Raw genomic sequence first — 8,923 nt, 5'->3', positions numbered from 1 at the left:
ACCCTTCCCAACTATGGTCAGGTGATCCCACTGGTGTCTAATAAAAGGGCAGCCAAGTTTGGGAGGTTTACTTTGAAAGCAGCAAGTTAAGTTGCAGGTAAAACCAAGTCCCTTTGTAAAATATATAATGAAGCAATAGAATTCTTAATGAATCAGATGAAAATTGAGAATAGGACTGGCCAGATATGGGATGACTTTGACGTAGTTGGCCAGCTTAAATATATTGCAATATATGGACAAACAATCCCTGTTTTGTTTAAAGGGTAAGGCATTTTTTAGTAGCAGTATGCACAAAATGTCGCTGTCTTAAATATATTGATAATGGGTTGAGTGCAGAGGACTCTTGTATTTGACTATATGTATTTTGTGGTCACACCCTCATTGCACCCCCGCCTAATGGTTTTAAAAAATAGTGGTGAGCACAACTTTCCCTTGTTTGTTATATATATATATATATATATTGTACAAGCTAGGGAGTGGGGGGGATATATTGTAGATGACCGATATATATCCCCATTCTTTAGGTTTTAAAACTACTTCTTTAAGAGACACCATGGGGTTAACCAGCCAGAGGTGGGCTGGACATCCAAGGGGTGCTTAAAGGAGGTGAGCAGCAGGTGAAGGGGTGGAAGTTTTTCAAAAGTGGTAACTCACTGCTGAGTTGAACAGAAAATGCTGTCTCTCTAAAGACTGGATGTTATATGTTTGGCAAGTAAGCTATTCTTATTTTGGACTTATACACTGCTGAAGTGAAGCTGTTTTGTTTTCCTTACAACTGTTTGCTGCTGAAAGCCTAACCTGAATTGAGAAAAATAAACAGACTATTTACCTTCAATCTGGAGTGGCCTGCATGTCTGGTGAAAAAAAACCCACTGTGATCCCTCAAACTTCACAATATATACAGTTTATGTGAATGTATAGAGGTGTGAGTGTGTGTGTGTATGGACGCTGTGTTTCATTTGTAGGGTTTGAACTTAATGGACTTTTTTCAATCCAACCTAACTATGTAACTATGTTAGTGTGGCTGCTTAAAATCTCTTAAACTGGAAACTGTACCTACTGATTCTAAACATAATAACTCAAATCATCAGCTTATACAAATGAATTAAATGTCCATTTATATATTAGTCATTAACTGATGGTACAGGTGACAGACTGAGTGGAATGCACAATGAAACAAAAGTAATGCTGCTCTCAAATGTGATCTGCTACTAACACTGAACAAACATTTAAGAGATACCATAGCTTACTATTTATTTCTTATATAATATTGATTTTTAGGTGGAGGTTGTGATATATGAAATAGGTTGGCCAGCCATGTTTTTAAAGTATAATTATTCTTTTGACAGCTTTAATTAAAAGGTTCTTGGATGAGAACTAGATGAGAGACACAATTTAATGCTGAAGTAAAGTCTATAGAAACAAGTGACAGAAAAGCAGTCTGGCTTCTGAGCTGTGCAATGAGAGAGTATGCAGTAATGCAGGTCAGCCCTGCCAGAGAAGAATGAGAATATGGAGTAAGATATCTTTAAGGTGTGCTTTAAAGTGTTGGGTATATTATATGAATATATAAGAATCCCTGAACTTTTGGAAACATCATTTTTGTGCCAGTGAGTTTGGTAAAACAGGGCACTCAGTTACATGAGCTTTAGATATTATCCAGAAATTCTGATAGCAGTCCTACACCAGAAAATAAGAAATTCAAATTAAAGGGAAATTAGTGTTTCATATTTCCCAAACAGATAATTAGAGCTCACTTGGGGTCTGAGTAAAAACAGATTACAGTGCATTTTTAAAGAAATACATAGAAATTTTTGCAAAATAACCTTATCTGACTCACAATACATCCAAATTTGTCATGTTGTCTGACGGTAGAGAACACTAATAACAGCCAAAGTTCCTAGATGCCTCGAGAATCTTATTTATCACTCTTGTGCACATTTTGTGTAGCCAAGTTAACCATTCTGAACTTTTGATCAACTAGTCATCCCTGGAACAGTCCACAAGGGCTAGATATAAATGACAAATGTTGAAAGCAGCCAAACCTCAAACATTCTTGCTATATGATATGATTATATTTGAAATCCTTACCAACTTACCTCATAAATCAGAATGTGTGTGCTTACAATATCTTGCACTTCCTTCTACAACTGATACAATTCAGATTTCTTATGCATAATGCCACCATCAAAAGCATTCAATGCAAAGCATGGTGTTTGTCAATCACTGTAGGGGAAAGGGCAGCTCAAAAGATGTGTACATAACTGCAGGAGCTAGTCGACACTTTACCTTACACTACTTAAGTAAACCAAATGATACAAAATACTGAACAAGAAAGATGTACTAAAGGAAAATATGGCATTTAAACCACGTGTTACTAATGGTATTGCGAACCCAGAACAAACCCCAAGGTCCCGGCCTCGGCTCACACTTCCCCCTGTAACAAGCTCCTTTCACTTCGGGAGGAGCCTTCCACTACTTGGATGCTAATGTATCATAAAGGTTGGGAATCATACAGCAGGCAGAATAACTGCTAATAGGCTTTTATTTTGTGTCTACACGACATGTTTCTCAAGAAAGGGCCCTTGAAGCCCAAAACAAAAGCCTATTAGCAGTTATTCTGCCTGCTGTATGATTCCCAACCTTTATGATACATTTGCATGATTTGTGGATGCCAGGATGGAGTATCCAGGGAACATCATACAAACAGCCTACCAATTTAAAATACACAGCTGACAGTGTGAACCTATATTGTACTACTTGGATGCTGCCAGGTCTAATAGTGAAAGGACCAGGGAGAGAGTTCTGGGCAGGCAAGGGAACCAAACAATTAAAGGAAGAATGGGGAAGAAGGAGCATGGTCACAGAACAGGCCGAGTCGATAACAATCAGGCAGTGCAGTACAAATTCAGGAGACAGTGCGTAGTCAAGGTCACAGGCTGGATCAAGTGCAACAGTATCTCAGCACAGTAACAGGATCCGAGAGAATGGTCAGTAAACAGGCAAAGCTCATGACAGGCAGCAGACTAGGAATGATCAGGGGCCGGCAAGGTCAAGAACAGACTAAACAGACTAGGAATCGCACACAGGAACTATTGAAAATAGATCTACTGTACATTGGGCAGTGAGTTATTGCCCATGGCCCCTTTAAATATTTGAATTTCACACCAAACACAATGATGTCAGACACAGCTCTCTTGTGTCATTTACAGACTGGCATGCAAAGGAAGAGGAAGCAGCAGGCACCCCCTCCCCCACTCCACTAGACCACCAGGTATTCTCACACCATAGTAAGGATGAAAACGCATGCAACTAAATTTTGATTGTGAACAGCCCATGGACCAGATGTCATTCTGCAAGGAAATATTATACCCTTATTTACTAAAGGGCTCTATTTCCTTTTTATGACATCATCATTTTAATATAATTTTGTCCTCAAACAAAGTGCATTTGACCAGGTCTAAAGCCAAAGGCACAGCATCGTGTTTTCACAGTTAATATACTGTGAAAAAATGGGCATTGGTTTGGACAATTCCTCTCCCTTAAAAGCCACATACTTGCGGGGGAGGATAGATCCTTCACACTGAAACCAAGGTTCAACATACACTGATTCACGGATAATGCTACTATGCAGAAAAGTAAGACTTTTTATACTATGGCCGAAAGGCAAACAAGTAAGGGACTGCCATATGGGGTTTACCTTGACGTGGTATGGTGGCTTTTCAACTTTGTATCTAAAAAAACCCTGTTTTGTAAACTTACTTTTGAGACAGGGGACTAGGGAATGTGCATTAAAACTAGCCTTTAGAGTGCTTCCACACTCCCATTTTGTTCATCATATAGTAACAGGCTTTATTTTCTTGAGTAAAAAACAAAGCCAAAAAAATTACAATTACAAATAATTATATGGCTATCTCTTGATTTTTCAATGAAACTAATACAAAGGGATTTTCATGAAAAAAAGTATACTGCTCTTGTACTTATTTTAAGGGCCCTACCTATGCCTCTTGGCCAACAGCAGCCCATATAAACCCATGAGGTAGGTGGATAACATGATAATAAGTGCTGAGAAAAATGTTCTACTTGTCTGACGTTTAAGGGAGATACTATATCATTTGAATTAATTATATATGTACATATGTATATATTGAAAGTCCTTGACTTTTTTCATGACTGAATCCAATCCCCAGTCTTTGAAATAGTACTTTAAGGTAAATGGTGCAATAAGGGGGGTTAATATTATTATGGTGGTTATACCAAAGCTATTTATTTCAAAACTTGCAAACAGTAAGTATTTCTCGTTAGTATTATTCGTTTTTAATCCATTTAAAATGAGTTAATATAGTTCATGCATATTCAGATTTCCTGTAAGATTCTAAATAAACATGAGGTCTGCAAATATGAGCAAGCTGTTGACAGCAGAAAAAGCGTACATTACACCATGGAATATTACCCATAGCACAAATGTATTTGTGTTTCTATTGTCCTACATAACCTCTTGAAGTGTGTGACCTTTCCTTTGTCGAAGAAGTTGGCTCAGTTCAGTAAGAACATCTGTTCCCCTTGCAGGTATACTGTCAAAGTACTTTATCTCTGTTGGATTCAAAGCCTAGCCTTCAGAACCTATTCTGTCTGTTCAAAAAATTCATGGTCCTTGAAATTCAACTTATGGGCTGACAACGGCAGGTCCCTTTCCTCTCACCCTTTCCTGGCTGGTTGGACTAGTGGACTGCTGTGAGGTCTGGTTCAATCATGTCATCAAATGAGACCATGTGGAGAGGGGGCCAGGAGGAGACATCTGCACAATCCCCTCAATAGAGTCACTTTAACACTGACAGATGTATCTGTCATATTACACCTTCAACCAACCTGATGTACGCTGGCTCGGCACACCAAACTTGTCCACAAGTCACTGCAACTCTCTCATGATTCAGGAAAACTCTACCTAGAATATAACATAAAGATGCAAAGAGGGGGCATATATTTAACAATAGGTAATTTCAATACTTACTGTAGATCAATGAGTGCATTGCAAACATAACGACTTTTTCAGTAAGAAGTTTTATTACATTTACTGCGCATTGGCGCAAACTATAAAATTCGCAAATGGTCTTCCACTATCGGAAGTGATCGCTTAACAGTTTCCGGGTTCGCAAAAGCTATATTAAATTAGCTCAAAGCTAAATTTGTTCGTGCAAAGGCATAACTTTCCGCATTGCAAATAGTTTTTCCGTTAGTGACTTTTATTACATTCCCCAGTAAAAGTTATATCAGCTTAATATGTTGCTGGATTCTTTTCTTTAGGAATATGTTTTAGCCTTTGATTCACTATTAATATTTCAAACTGCGCTACTGCATTCCGAATTCAAATATTCTTTCAGATCTGAAAAAAATGACAAAATATTTATCAACATTTTAATCTTTACTCAAATTTTTTTGCACAAAAACAAACAAGTTCGAATTGTGTTTTCAAAAACTCCAATGATTTGTATTTATTAATCACCAAAAGCTTGAACGTAAAACTTTTGGCATCTAAAAGCTTGCAAGTTCATATAGAAGTCAATGGGAGTTGTCCTAGCCATTTGTTAAATTTGAGATTTTACAGTTTTTTCGGGTTTCTCTGAGCTTGTGAACTCACAAATTTGAGTATTTTGAGTTTTTTCTATATTCAATCCCGTTCTGAATGTACAGATGTTTACATAAATAAGTTTATTTGAGTTTATTCCAGTTAATTTGATAAATAAGCCTATTTATATATGGTAACTGACCCATTGGAAAGAACTGGATTAAAACTCCACTTTTATAGACATGACTGAGCTTTCTGTATCACTCTACAGATGGGTGAAGTGATCTTTGGGGACATGTCCTGCTGAAAGACCCATGATCTACAACAGAGACCCACTGCACTTAATATTGAGCTCCAAAATGCCTTGGTAATCTTTGATTTCATGATGCCATGTACATACTCAAGGCATCTACAGGAGCAGCAAAGCAGCCTCAAAACTTCAACAAATCAACAGAAGGGATGGTGTTTTTTTTTTCTTTGAAGGCTTTCATTTTTCCCTGTAAACCTACAGATGGTGTGCTTTCTGGAAAGGATACATTTGTCTCATCTGTGAGGATTTTGGGTTGTGTTTAGAAATGCTTTCGTAAACTCCAGTCCGGTCAACTTCTAGAGACACTAGGGCTCATTTCTGAATGAAAAGGCAATTTTGGATGCAATTCACCATTAATTTGTAAATAGCATGCATGGTTTCCCCAGAAAGTCGCAGAGTATTTGCGGCTTGCATTTTAAAAATGGTGAAATTGTGCTTAGAATTCTTGAAATGGCATCTGCCAACTATAGGAAAGTGCAAAAAGCATCTTTGGACACAAGTACCTTTAAAGGAACAGTAACACCAAAAAATGAAAGTGTTTTAAAGTAATAAAATATAATGTAATGTTACCATGCACAAGTAAAACTGATCAGTTTGCTTCAGAAACACTACTAATATAAACAAGCTGCTGTGTAGCAATGGTGGAAATTGAAAAAAAGGGTCTCTGGCACAGGTTAAATAGTGGATAATAGATAACATTATGTCCTGCAGAGCTTATCTGCTATCTGCTGTGTAACCTGAGCCTTTTCTCCTTTGAATGACTGCCCCCACTGCTAAAACTTGTAGTTAAATGTGATTATTCTACCGCCAGTGTCGGACTGGCCTACCGGGATACCAGGAAAACTCCTGGTGGGCCCAGGTGGGCCCAGGTGTCAGTGGGCCCTTTTGCTTCTAACCATTTTGCCTATTTTCATGCTCATGGTCATTCCATATTTCTTTATGGGAACAAAGAGGCTTAATAAAGGAAGAAGTATAGTATGTAGAGAAAAAAGAATATGAGAATAAAGAGGTTGAGTGAGGAGAGGAGGTATAAAAGTTTAGAAAGTTAGCCCTCAGCCTAAGGTTTTCTGGTGGGCTCCTGTATCCCAGTCCGACACTGTCTATTGCACACCTGTCTCTGCAGTGATGGTGCTGGCCCTCCATCGACCGGCCGGGTCCCTTAGCAACAGCAATCGTTCAATGACGGATCCGCACACACACACAAGGTTATGCAGTCAGGGAGTTAACCCCTTTTAATTTGCTTCCCCCAGAAACGTTGATACTGGTAGCAAATTAAAAGGGGTTAACTCCCCGTCTGCATAACCTTTTGTGTGTGCGGATCCGTCATTGAACGATTGCTGCCCCCATTGCTACACAGCAGCTTATTTATATAAGCAATAGTAGTGTTTCTGAAGCAAACACACAGCTTTTTCCAGTGCAGAACAACTCTGCATTATCTTTTTATCACTTTAAATCACTTTCATTTTTTGATGTTACTGGTCCTTTAATGAATGGCGTCAACCTGTGGATTTTAGTAACTGTGGTCCCCATAGGCTTCCTAACAAATTTTTGGTCGAAGGAAAATCGTTTGATCGATGGATTAAAATCCTCCAAATCTTTCGATCGAATGAACGAATTGCGGTAAATTCTTCGACTTCGATATTCGAAATCGATATTCTAAGCAACTTTTCAAGCAGTTTTCATTATTTATTTTTATAGTTTTATAGTTATTTGTCTTTTTCTTTTGATTCTTTGCAGCTTTCAAATCGGTGTCGCTGACCCTTTGACCCTTTATAAAAACAAAAACAAATGCTCTGTAAGGCTACAAATGTATTCGTATTGCTACTTTTTATTACTCATCTTTCTATTCAGGCCTCTACTATGCATAGACCAGTTTCTTATTCAAACCAATGAATAGTTGCTATGGTAATTTGGACCCTAGCAATCAGATTGCTGACATGGAGAGCTGCTGAATAAAACTCAAAAGTCTTAAATAATAAAAAATGAAAACCGATTGCAAATTGTTTTAGAATATCCCTCTCTACATCATACTAAAAGTTATCTCAAAGGTGAACAACCCCTTTTTTTGAATTAAAGATTATTGGATAGATTTTTTGCCATTGTAAACCTCCTGAAACAAGGTGTAACCCGCTGAAGTCAATAGGATACAGTCAGGTGGGAAAACTGGTAATTTGTTTTAATGCTGATTTTATTTAAGATGCTATCCACAAAATAAATCAATATACAGATTTATAATTACTTAATTGCATATTCATGTACTTAAAAGTGGCAATATCTTATGTTTAGACTTTATTTATATTTCTTGTTACATATGTACAAACATGCACCTGTTTATGTTTGCTTATTTGCCTGTTATGAGCGTAAATATCCACTAGATGGCATTCATCACTGACCTGCATTAATATACATTATACATTTAATTCTGCAAAGAGAAGTGCATTAGGAAACCCATATGATAGAAAAATATTTCGCATTAAACCTATTGAACAAGTCTTCTATGTTGTTATATCTGCGTTTCTAGTTATCTTTATCCATATCAAAGCAGTTGCAGCTACTAAAGTACAAGGTGAATGGCCACTGTCGTTTATTACAAATGATCAATTAATAGAACTGAAGGGAAAAACAAAATATTTGAAGAGCAATGCAGTGGAGTCTCAGAATGTAATTTTTTAAAGGCTTTTATTTAGCATTTTAACATAACATTGCAGTAAAGAAAATAATGTAACTGTTAGTTTAGTTTCTGTTTCACTAACCAGAAGATGGCACTCTAAGTATTACTTTTAAATGTTTTGTGAAATGAAAGGAATGAAGGAATAGAAGAATTACACCCAGTTCAGCTGTGATGATGGGCTTTGTGCAGGCCATTCAGTTGGGTTAAGGTCAGGGCTCGGTGCTGCTGGGCGCAAGACAGGTTATGAAAAGTTTGAACACATTTCTGGGGGGTTTAGGTACGTATGTGTTATTACAGTTTAACTAATGAAGGTGAATTGCCAATCTCTGTCATCACCAAACACAGGCCACCAAGGACCACGGCATCTTAATGTAGC

This window comes from Xenopus laevis, chromosome 1L, assembly GCF_017654675.1.
Source record: "Xenopus laevis strain J_2021 chromosome 1L, Xenopus_laevis_v10.1, whole genome shotgun sequence".
Lineage (NCBI taxonomy): Eukaryota > Metazoa > Chordata > Amphibia > Anura > Pipidae > Xenopus > Xenopus laevis.
Note: the sequence above shows the minus strand (reverse complement) of the source record.